Source organism: Phasianus colchicus, chromosome 37 (genome assembly GCF_987193195.1).
Source record: "Phasianus colchicus chromosome 37, bPhaCol1.hap1.1, whole genome shotgun sequence".
NCBI classification, from domain to species: Eukaryota; Metazoa; Chordata; class Aves; order Galliformes; family Phasianidae; genus Phasianus; species Phasianus colchicus.
In genome coordinates, this window is record NC_143472.1 from 824,410 (window position 1) to 833,500 (window position 9,091).

The following is a 9,091-nucleotide window of genomic DNA, read 5'->3' on the forward strand; positions in this document are numbered from 1 at the left end:
CTGGATGGCAGAGCTTGTGCCAGCATGGCAGCAGCTGCCTGGGGCACTGGGCTTCTCCATGCTCTGCTGCACACTGCCAATACCACTTCCACTCTGCCGAGGCAACACTGTGCACCAGTTCTTCTGTGAAATTCCTCACATTCTCAAGCTCTCTTGTTCATACTCCTACCTCAGGAATCTCAGTCTTATAACGTTTAGTGGTTCTTTCTTTTTTGGTTGTTTTGTTTTCATTCTGCTTTCTTATGTGCAGATCTTCAGTGCGTGCTGTGGATGCCCTCTGTGCAGGGACGGCACAAAGCCTTTTCCACGTGCGTCCCTCACCTGGCTGTGGTCTCCCTCTTTATCAGCACTGGCTTCTTTACCTCCCTGAAGCCCCAGTCCATCTCCTCCCCAGCCGTGGATGTGGCGGTGGCAATTCTGTACTCGGTGGTGCCTCCAGCAGTGAACCCCCTCATCTACAGCGTGAGGAACCAGGCACTGAGGGATGCCATTTGGAAACTGCTATTATGGATGTTTTTCAGTAACCGTAACGATCCCATCTCTCTCCCCAGGAGACCTCTAATGTGTCCCATTCTAAGGTTGTGCTTGGTTGTTTTCCATTAGTATGTTTTTTCCTTTAATACATCTGTAACATTTTCTAACTACTTGTGCTTCTTCTGTTCCCCTCCAATACTTTCCATTTGTCTCTTCTTTTCCCTCCTTGATTCTATGGAACTTGAGATTTCAGCATATGCCTCACTGTGTCAGAGATGAAACAGCAGCAATGAAAGTACATGGGCAGTGAGTGTTTTGGGGGGTCGTGAAATCTGTGTTTGACACAATGAGAAGATATTTTCTATTGCTCAGAGTTGTGGAAAGTGGATTCGGTCAGGGGTCCTGATGGATGAAGAGCTGGCCATGAGCCAGCACTGTGCTCTTGTGGCTTGGATGGCCAATGGTATCCTGCGTTGCACCAACACAGGGGTGTCCAGCAATGAGAGGGAGGTGATTTTCCCCTCTCCTCTGCCTTTGTAAGGTGCCATCTGGAGCACTAAAAAGCCAAAAGATCGTGAGGCCCCGCTTTCGCGGTCTGTATTTGTACTGAAAATCAAGATCAGGCCTGGAGTCCCTGCACAAGGAAGGCATGGAGCTGTTGGAGCGGGTACAGAGGAGTGCTACAAAGATTTTCAGAGGTCTGAAGTACCTCTCCTCTGATGAAAGGTTGAGGATGCTGGGATGGTTTAGCTTAGAGAAGGAAGGCTCCAGTGGACCTCATTGCAGTCTTCTAGGTTTTGAACAAAGAGGCTGGAGATAGACCAACTTTTTAGACATACAATTGGACAAGGGGGAATGGTTTTACACCAGAAGGCTTTTAGGTTAGCTGTGAGGACTAAATCCTTCACTGAGAGGGTGGTGAGACACCGCATCAGTCTGCCCAGAGAATTTGGTTTGGAACTGGATGATCTTTCTGATCTTGCCAACCAAAGCCATTCTGTGATTCTATGATTCAGTGGATATGACTTGGACTTAATAAATCTTATTTTTACAGAACTGTGCCTTTTGCTTTCCTTTGCTGTCAATTAGCCATACCCATCTGTGTCCTCACATAGTTCTTCTCCATGGAAGGAAGCTGGGAATTGGTGCCTCATGCTAACTAACCCATATACTAAACCTTTAATCTAACCCTAACCCTAACTCCTAACCCATAACTCAAACTCAAAATCTTAAAGTCTAACCTTAACCCATTCTTGTCCTAAAATTCAAACTAAACTCAAACTCTTTCTCCTAAATACCAACTCTTATCACATTCCTCAACCTAACACTAATTCAAGTGCTAGCACTTCACCTAACACTAAATCTAATCATCAGTGCTAGCCCCGGCCCTAACTCTAATATCCAACCTAACTCGAACACTGAACCCTATCCCTGACCCTCTGGTTGGCAGCTGGTATTCACATGGGGTAAATCAGGCGGCTGCTCTTCCAAGTCAGTTCCAAGACAAATGGAATTCTCAGCATGAGTACAACACAACATGCCTTACAAACAAACGTTTCATAAGAGCTGCTCATCAAGGCCCTGTCATACAGAAGATGTCTCACCATGAACTGTGGAGAATTCAGGAAGATCCTAATAAGCACTGGAAGATCCAGGAAGGTTTCTGAAGTGCGAGTGGTCCAGGAAGCAGCAGTTGGTACTACTTAAGTCTGGGAGAGAGGATTGGGGATATCTGTGAGAAGTGATGTCTGAAGGCCCTGGGAAGTCACTCTAACCATATGTGAGCCCAGAAATTGAGAGAAATATGCATCTAGATGTGAATAAGGAGGAAGAGGAACAAAGGATGTCCCGGTCAATGGCCGGGAAATGACAAGTTTCTATCAGGTGTGCATGGCTCTGCATGTGGGATGTGGGATATTTGCTGCGGGCAGTGGTTGTGCTCAGCCATGCCCCATCAGCTAGCTGACCTTGTTCTTCTCCTTTTTTTTCCCTCCCACCCTTCAGTGCACTTCCAGAAGCATTCATGACTGTGGAGGAAGCCTAATTCTCCTGCAGTGTTGGCTCATTGCTGCGATGGAAGAGGGAAGAGTTTGTGAGACACAGGGGAGTACTGGGCTATTGCTTGGCCATGCTGCTGAATGAAGCACAGCTGAATCAACCCCTGATTCAAAGTGTCAGGCAAAAGCCAAAACACATGTAGAAAATAGTCTCTGTGTAATAAATGTGTATGTAATAAATAACTCTTCAGAGTTTTGTGGACTGTCTATAAATCGTCATGATTTATTTTTCATCAGCCATGGACATGTAGCAGCAAGATAATGACTTTTACATTTTATCTCAACATAGACTTATACAAACTTTAAGAAATAAAAAAAATAAAATTCATTTGTAAGTGACCTTCAGAGATCATGTAGTCCAACTGCCTGACCATTTCAGGACTAACGAAAGGGGAAAGCACGTTATGTAGGGCTTTGTCCAAATGTCTCTCGAGCACCTGCAGGCGTGGGTCAAGAAAGTTCAAAGGAAGCTTTTTACAGGGCCTATTTTGAATGTAGTAAGTTGGAAGATGAAAGAGAAGCAGAGGGTTTTTTTGTCCTGACTCGAGAAAGAGACTGATGTAGGGGCTGCATGGATAGAGAATGAGGAGGATGAAAAAGTGGCTGAATGGCTCGCCAACTAGGAGCCATTTGCCGTCCACCACATTGGTGTCAGCGAGCTGATGGACTGAGCGACCTGGGATTGGTCGCCGTGCCGTTCCCGAACCAGGTCGCCACGACTACGATAGGCAACAAGTGGTGCTGAAACCCGGGATTGTCGCCTGGACGGGTGAACGGCGGCCGGAGCGGCAGGACCGAACTGGAGGGATGTGGATTTGATGGGTGGACCACTCGATGGATAAGGAATTGGTTGTAAGGCCGCAGACAAAGAGTGGTTATTAATGGCTCTATGTCCCGGTGAGGCCGGTAACGAGCGGCGTCCCCCAGGGCTCTGTCTTGGGACCGGTGCTCTTTAGCGTCTTTATCAATGACATGGATGGTGGAATCGAGTGCACCCTCAGCAAGTTTGCTGACGACACCAAGCTGAGCGGTGCGGTTGACACGGCTGAAGGAAGGGATGCCATTCGGAGGGACCTCGACAGGTTGGAAAGGCGGACCCAGGTGAACCTGATCAGGTCCTACACAGCACAGTGCAAGGTTTTGCACTTGGGCCGGAGGAATCCCAGGCATCCATACAGACTGGAAGGAGCGGTCCTTGAGAGCAGCCCCGTGGAGAAGGACCTGGGGATCCTGATAGATGAAAAGCTTAGCATGAGCCAGCAGTGTGCCCTTGCAGGTGGGAAAGCAAATGGGATCCTGGGCTCCATCAGAAGAGGGGTGGCCAGCAGGGACAGGGAGGTGATTGTCCCCCTCTACTCCGCTCTTGTGAGGCCCCATCTGCAGTACTGTGTCCAGGTCTGGAGCCCCCAGTACAAGAAAGACAGGGAGCTGTTGGAGAGGGTCCAGAGGAGGGCCACAAAGATGATCAGGGGACTGGAGCACCTCCCCTATGAGGACAGGCTGAGGGAGCTGGGCTTGTTCAGCCTGGAGAAAAGAAGGCTGCGGGGTGACCTCATTGCAGCATTTCAGTACCTAAAGGGAGCCTACAAACAGGAGGGGAATCAACTCTTGGAAAGGGTAGAAAACTGCAGGACGAGGGAAAATGGTTTTAAGTTGAGGGAGGGGAGATTTACGTTGGACACTGGGGGAAATTCTTTAAAGAGAGAGTGGTCAGGTGCTGGAACAGCTGCCCAGAGAGACTGTGGATGCCCCATCCATCCCTGGAGGTGTTCAAGGCCAGATTGGATGGGAACCTGGGCAGCCTGGTCTAGTGTGAAATGTGGAGGTTGGTGGCCCTGCATGTAGCAGGGGGGTTGAAGATTCATGATCCTTGAGGTCCCTTCCAACCCTGGCCATTCTGTGATTCTGCTATTCTGTGTCTTCTCCCTGATGCCAATTGGAAGTGATATCCTTTAGTCTTCAGTATAACAAAGACATTCTGTGACTGTGCTTGAAGACAGTCTCCCTTGAGCATTTTAGTTGTGCTTGTTTAGTGCTCGTAAAACCAAATGTGCAAGTGCTGCTCTCCTCCCCATTGTGAGGGGATTGCTGGCAGGAGCTAAGCAGTTCCCACAGGCACATCCAGCAAGGAGCTGCCGTGGCAGATGGGCGGGTGGAGCAGCTGTCTTCCAACCTGTCCACTGCAACAATTAGCATTCTGTAAGCTACTCTTCCCCAATTTGCAGAACAAGTATCAAAAGTTGATACTCTTTTGTGAAAGAGTAAATGCGGGTTGAAAAAAGAGGCAATATGACATTCCTGACTGCAGATAAACAACAGCACAGATGCTGGTCACCGCCGCAGAAAAAGCTGGACTTGTTAATGAAGCAGCTTATCCATCTGTGTTGGGATTTTGTACAGCTGACCTCACCTGCCTCTCATTCCTTGCCATCGCCCCCTTTTTCTTCTAAGGTGAAAAAGACAGCCTTATTCTTTGTGAGTCCGTAATTGTGATCGTTTATTGATTGAGTACAACCAGATAAGACATGGAGTACCAAGTTGGGTGGCACTCGCAGCGCTGCCCTGTAACACCACACACTGCAGCTGCTGCCTTCTGATGTTCTTCCTCTCAGTCCTTCAGATGCAGATTCTGCATCACCACCACAGGGCTGTTCATTGTAGAGGACTGGAAAAAAACAAAGCAAGTGTAGAAATAGGACAGAAACAATCTAGGGAGACCTCACTAAGGAAGTCTGATCAGTAAACTTCCACAACAGCCCCATGCAGAACAGCAGGTTACTGCCATTCAGATCACTGACATTACTTCCCATAACAAACATCTTAGCTGCTGTCCCCTCCCTTCCCTACCAGAGCTGCATGCCCTTCCTTTTCCCTACCTGAGCTGCTGTCCCCTCCCTTCCCTAGCTGAGCTGCATGCCCTTCCTTTTCCCTACCTGAGCTGCTTGCCCCTCGCCTCCTTTTTCTTGGTGCTCTTGCCTTTTCCTGCTACTCACTCCCAATCTCAACACTTGCCTGCTCTGCCTGCTGCTCTGACAAGTGCCTCTTAACTCTGCTCGCAGCTTCTCTCCTTCTGCATGCCCTTCTCTATTCCCTTCTCGTGCCCTTCAGGCTTCTGCTCCCCTTGCTGAGCAAGCCCATGCCCGGTAGCTCCCCTTCAACCTCCTCCGCCCTTTGCCTTTCTCCACACAGATGCTTGCTTCTGGCCAGCACTCCTGCCCGCTGCCTAGCCCACAGCCTGCATCTCTTGGGGAGACAGCAAGGTGGCCTGGAGCTACCCACACCTCCTCCCGGGCACGGCTTCTCAGCTTTGCTTCAAGCCCACAAAAAACCCCAAGGAGCTCCTCTTACCTTTGGGCTCAGCTTCTTCTCCTGCCGTGCAGCTCCTGTGCCAGGAGCTCTGCTCTTCCCACACTCCTACATTCCTGAAAGGTTGCTTTCCTTTGCTCTGCTGCAGTTAGCTTTCCTACTTGCTTTCTCTTGATATACATGCATTGCTTTTTACTTTTTTTCCTCTTCTGTGCCTCTTTTTTTCTCTGTTTTCAGCACTTCAATTTTTTTTTTTCTTTTTCCATCTTTTTTTCTTACTTTTCATTCTCATTTTTCCTTTTGTTTTCTTTTTTTTCCCCGCCCCCTGGAGATTCTCCCCCTTTGTCCCCCTCAGCCTGCCTCTATCTGTGCCTCCATCTGGGTCTTCTGTCCCCACATTCCCATCCAGTGCCCAGTGTAGCCCCACATTACCCTCTATTTCCCTGTGCCCACGCAAGCCCCCTATTGTCTCTCTGCAGCCTTTTATAACCTTACACCTCTCTACTTCCCCCCCAATCCCACCCACAGACCCCTGTCATACCTGTTTCTCTATACTACGCCTACAGCCCTCCCACTGCTCCCTGTAGCCCCACATCCCCTTCTATCCCACCTCCATTCCCCCTACAGCCACTCATAGAGCCACAGTTTCTTAGGTCCTCCCCCAGCCCCCTATATCCCTCCCCGTAGCTCTCCCCAGCCCCTCCCGCCCCCCAATGCTCCCTATAGCACCGTGTCCCCCCGTTTCCCCCTCACAGCCCTCTGCTGCCCTAAATCCCGCTGTACCCACCCCTATCGCCCCATGTACCCCGATACCACAGCCGCTGCAGCCCCGCCTGCCTCCCTATCCCCCCCCCACCTTCCCAGCCCCTCAGCTTCCTCCCCTGTCCCGGCGCCGCTCTCCGTCCCTCCCGGCTCCGGCTCTGCTGTGCTCAGCACCGCTCCCGTCGTGCCGCGGTTCCGTCTCGGTGCTGCCCGGACAGCTCCGGCGCGCAGCGGCGGTGCGGGGCGGCCCGGGCTGCGGGAGCGCCGCCGCCTGAGGGGAGAAGAGCTCTGAGCCAGCTGCCAACGGCCGTTCCCGCGCGCCGCGCCTCAGCCAATCGGAGCCGGCGGCGCTGCCGCTGACCAACGAGAGCCCGGGGGCGGAACGGACCGGCACGTGCCCAACGCGTGTTCGGGGGCGGGACGGACCGGCACCCGACCAATGAGAGCCCGGGGGCGGGACGGACCGGCACCTGACCAATGAGAACCCGGGGCTGGGACGGTCCGGCACCTGACCAATGAGAGCCCGGGGGCGGTGCGGCGTTGCGCTGCGCTGTTGGTGGGAGGAGCGCGGCAGGGGGCGGGCCGTGGGTGGGGCCTCGGGGTGCGCCCTACTGCTATAGGGGGTGCGAGATGGGACTGGGATTGACAGGTGGGAGGTGGGGCTTGGATGTGGGGTTGGGATATGAGGTTTGGAACTGGGCTTGGGAGCTGGGTTTGGGATGTTGGATGTGCATTGGGATGTGAAATGTAAGGTTGGGGTGTGGGGATATGGATATGGGGTGGATATGGAATGGGAAATAGGAAAATGGAATATATATGGGATGGGCTTGGGATGGACATGGGACCAACACTGAAGAATGTGGGATGGATTGGGGATGAAATATGGACACTGGATGGGATTGGGATGATAGTGGCATGGGATAAGTAGATGGAATGGACATGGGATGCATGTGGGGATAAGGATTCGGAATGGCTATGGATATAGGGTTAGGGATGGGGATAGGATGTGGGGGTATGGATGTGGGATGGGTTTGAGATGGCTGTGGGGTGGATATGATGGATATGGGATGGGATAACGTTGTGGGATACGGACGAGGGATGGCTACGAGATGGGGCTGTAGTGGTTATGGGGCCATAGGGGCGATGGGGCCAGGATGCTGCAGTCACCTCTGTCCCCAGAGTTCATCCCCAGTGTGACACATGGAGCCCCACAGCCGCTCCTCTGCCCTTTATCACTTACATGGGGAGGACATCCCCCAACCCCCATTATCAAAAATAAACCTTAATTAGAAAAGTGAGGGGTGTCAACCCCGCCCCATGGGAACAATGTTTTCTGTGGGGGAGGGCACAGATGGCGTCTCCAGAGGGCTGTCCCAAACTCTGGGGGGTGTTCACAACTCTAGGATATGACACCACCAGGGTGCCATGAAGGTGTCCCAAGCTTTGGGGTGTGACACAGGGATGTCCCCAATTTTGGTGGTGTGACATTGTCATGTGGTGTTCCCACTTCCCCGGGAAGTCCTCCAGGTGGTCACGGTGTCCCCAGGTTCAGCTCAATGTCCCCAGGGTTTTTTTTGTTCCCTCTGCATGACGGTGACACCTGACACCGGCTGCAAAATGCGACACCCAATGACGATGACACCGCGTCACGGCTGTGCCACGCTGGTGTCACACAGTCCCCTCTGGTGGTGGCACAGAGTTCACCACCGTGCATGTCCCCGTCCTCATGGCAGACGATGGTGACAGCACCAGAGGTTTCCGGTGTCACCGGGTCCTGCGGTAGGCAGGTCTGGAGGGGTGACAAACAACAGTGAGAAGCTCAGTGACAGCACGGTGACAACGTGGTGCCGCCTGTGCCTGCCCCCATGTGATGGTCAGAGTACAGGGAATGGTGTCACCCGATAGATGGTGGCACACAAGTGATGGTGACACCAGATGACGGTAACAACAGTGACAGCCAGGGATGGGGACGCTGCGTCACGGCTGTTCCACATCGAGGTCACCCTGTGTCACGGCGCCACCTGAAGACAGTGACATTCAGTGACACCCAATGGCATCCAGTGAAGGTGACACCCAACGATGGTGACACCACCGACCCCATGTCACACCTGCACCAGACCCCACGTGTCCCCCAACTGTCCCCAGCCCCCCTCCCTGTACCCCTCCTCATCACCTCTTCAATGAGGATGTCACCGTGCTGCAGTTGTGCCACCATGGCAGGGGGGGCAGCATGGGACAGTCATGGACAGCCAGGGTGACAGCGTCCAGGAGCTGTAGGACGCGGATGGGGCTCTCGATGGGGCTCACTATGTTTAATGATTTAATTCGGGCTGGGGTCCAATTTGCTAAGATTGACCGCCAGCCCAACCATGTTCTTCTCCAGCTTTGGAGACAGCTAAAGGACAACCAAAAATTTCAGATCTACCCTAAGAAACCAAGGATAAGGGTTATAGAGAGAATGCCAACAACAACATGGAACTTAGAAGATTTCA